The following is a 3,264-nucleotide window of genomic DNA, read 5'->3' as shown; positions in this document are numbered from 1 at the left end:
ATCGTCCTGGAGACACTTTTTGTAGCTGGAACAACCACAGAAGGGATTTTGAGTATGTTGCTAGGTGTTAATGTGTCTGTCTATCTGTCTGTCTGTCTGTCTGTCTGTCTATCTGTCTGACAGATTTTGTCAGTGTGATGGCGCCACAATGGTGGAAGATGCAGTCATTAAACTTGATGTATGTGTAGTTTAGATCAAAATGAATGCCAAGATTGAAGATGGGTATGGTCCTACCCATGAGTACTGACTACCCGTGTAGTAATGTGGTTATCACTACTGAGTAGTCATGTGTCAAAACGTGAACATGTTGATGCGCTCCCCCCGGCCGGTGCGATCCCATTGAAAAATGGTCTCTATTCTTTTCTCCATAAATTATCTGTATTAAAAGCTCATCCGTGTGTTGTGTTTGCACTACATTTAACAGAGATCATATGATTTTAGCCTGTGGCATCTTTGTTGTTTCAGTATTGGTGGGAGTCACCACTAACCAACATATCACTGGTTGTTAGTCTGGTTAGCACTGAACTATGATTGTATTGGATCAATTAATGTCAAAGACAAGCAAAACAGACAGTTGTTAATATAAAAATGTCATGGGTTGTTATTTTGAAATGAAGTTGGCAGTTGATGAAAACAACTCCTGACAGGCTGCAACATGCACAAACAGACTGACAGACAGACGGGCTCGTGGATAGATGGAGAAACAGTCAGACAGAAGTATGTGAAACAGATGCTGGCTGATCTTTTCTTGTCCCTGGGGCAATGGACAGATTGGTCTCCATGGATACAGGATTAGAGCAGCATAAGACCATCCTGCTGTTAGGGCATGCATAAGTGTGTGTGTAGATGTTAGTGCAGTTGTGTGTGTGTGTGTGTGTGTGTGTGTGTGTGTGTGTGTGTGTGTGTGTGTGTGTGTGTATGTGTGTGTGTGTGTGTCCAAATGGATTTGTGTATTCACTCTTAAAGTATTTCAAAGCCTGTGATCACCATGTTGTCAAGTTCATCAAACACACCACCATTTCAAAAAAATGATGTTAAAAGTTGAGACTTCTTGAAACATTTTTTAAACTTACATATTGAAGATATTTAGACACCAGTTGATTGGCATGATGCTGCTAACAGCTCAGGACATCTATGAAGCATCCAAGTATTTGCTACGTATCTTGAGTGGTTGACTGGGTTTAGACAGTGTGGACGATGAATCCTGATGAAACGTTGTTGGTGATCTTCTGATATTTTTTCTTCAGGGGCACCAGTAAACACATGTTTTGTGTGAAATGTTTTATTGACTATTGGATAGATTGCCATGGAATGTGGATCTCACTGTTTTAATCAGTCAAAATTTTTATTGGATTTTTTTTATTCTATATTTTGTACTGTAAATTTCATAGCATAAGATATGCTTTTGAGTTTTATAGCATATTGTGAGCTATGTAAAGTATCCATTTTATAAAACAAATGTTTTATCAAATGTTTGAAAAGTTTATTTTGAAAATAGAATACCAAAGTTTCAAATGGGGAAAAGTTATCTCAGTACCCCACACAAGGATTTTGTCTGTCTCTCACACTTTGCGCTATTATGCATATGTGTTAACTTTCCCTGGACTCCTAACCAGGGCTATGAAGCAAACTGTGATGTCTGTGGATCATTACACCCCTACTAAGTACAGCCTAGCATGGTTGGAGACGTTCCCCTTAATTTGCAACAGTCATCGGCACAGTGCAGTGCCAACGAATCAATACCAACTCTGACCTGCATTCAGTCATTCTCAGGACCAACTGTTCTCTCAGCATCTCACCTACAGACAGAATCTTGAGCGACATATCATGGGATGCACTCATCAGTGAGAGAGCTTATGGGGAGTTAACCATGAGAAGTTGTTCCGTGTGTGACCGGGTGAGTCATCTCCCCCCTGATCACTGCATGGCGCTGTGGCAGCCTGGCGCAGGTTAATGGGGGGACGGCACTGTTAGGTGATTAAAACAGCTGTGTTGGTCGACATTTTCCCTCTCTGCTCCTGCTGTGCAGTGCGTCCGGTGAGCTGGCCGGCGTGCTTGTTTGTGTCTTCCCGTCGTATCATTAAGTGTTGGAGCAACGGCGAGCTGGTGGAGCGGCGCTGTGTGTGTGATTGGGACAGGTGTGTTTGGTCGCTGTTCCCCCTCTCTGCCTCTGCTGTGCGGCGCGTTCGGTGAGCGGGCTGGCGTGCATGCCCGAGTCTCCCCGTCATATCACTAAGGTAAGCATGCCGTGTTAGTTATTGTTTGGTGTTTTACTTTTATTGGCCCTGGGGCTTCATCCTCCCGCTCCGTTGCAGTGCTCGGAGCGGCGGTGAGCCGGAGGGAGCGAGCGGTTCTGGTGGGCGCGTGTTGGGTGCAGTAGGGCTCAGAGGTAGGCTGCTCTAATTGTCTGCTGTTGCAGTTTTACATCACTGCGCTAGTTGTGACACTGTCTCTCTCTTGCTTTACAGCGGGGCGCTGTAACCAGCGGCCCCCACTCTCCTAGTTCTGCACACTATCCTGCGTCCTGGTGTGTTCCGGTCATCGGCCACCACAATGTTTGCTGCTGTTTTGTTTGGCTCGATTACATGGTTTTGATTAAATGAGTGTTGTTGCCGACGATAGTGACCTCGGAGACATTTAACAATCTATTTCTTTTTTTTCTTGTTTTCCTTTTTTTTTTCTTTTTTGTGGGGGGGCGGGTTTGATAATTGTTTAATTGTTTTCCTCTAATTTGTATTTGAATATTTTAAGAAGACTTCATTATGTTTAATTTGGTTTTGTATTATAAATAATTAATTGTTTTTGGTGTATGTGAGGTCAGCTAGACTGCGGCCATCCTAATTTTCCCTTTCTCCCTGTGGACAGGTGCTGTAGTCCAGCGCGGCGGCCCAATCCCTGGTGGTGGCTTCTTCACGTTTCCATTGCGTGTGTGTGCAGTGTCACGGGTGATATTATTTTCTTGGTTTGTTTCTCCTTCCCCTTGGTTTGGTTTAGGATCACCGTGGCTGGCCCAGCCCTGTCCATTCCCCTTTCTTTGGCCCAGTCTTTTAGTGAATGTGAAATATTTTGGCAACTATTGAAGTTTTATAGAAACAATATTGTGACAATAAATATTTATTTTTTTCGATACCTGAACTCTCCCCTGTGGTGATTCGAGCCTGCGTGACCTTTTTCATTTTTATAAAAGAACAGTAACTATTTCCTGGGGCGAAACTCCCCAGGTGGCGTTGTTGGCAACCACTCACCACTACTCACCACTCCACC

General features: G+C 43.8%; 1 long non-coding RNA gene across 1 annotated transcript; it reads left to right on the top strand.

Moving 5' to 3' along the window:
- The first annotated feature begins 2,063 nt into the window (after window positions 1–2,063).
- Window positions 2,064–2,542, top strand: LOC141012857 (uncharacterized). Its single transcript, XR_012180415.1, has 3 exons — window positions 2,064–2,237; window positions 2,316–2,389; window positions 2,469–2,542. It is a non-coding gene; the product is annotated as an uncharacterized lncRNA (long non-coding RNA).
- The last annotated feature ends 722 nt before the right edge of the window (window positions 2,543–3,264 follow it).

The sequence above is a fragment of the Pagrus major genome, chromosome 18 (assembly GCF_040436345.1).
Source record: "Pagrus major chromosome 18, Pma_NU_1.0".
Lineage (NCBI taxonomy): Eukaryota > Metazoa > Chordata > Actinopteri > Spariformes > Sparidae > Pagrus > Pagrus major.
Note: the sequence above shows the minus strand (reverse complement) of the source record. Positions and strands in the feature narration are given on the sequence as shown.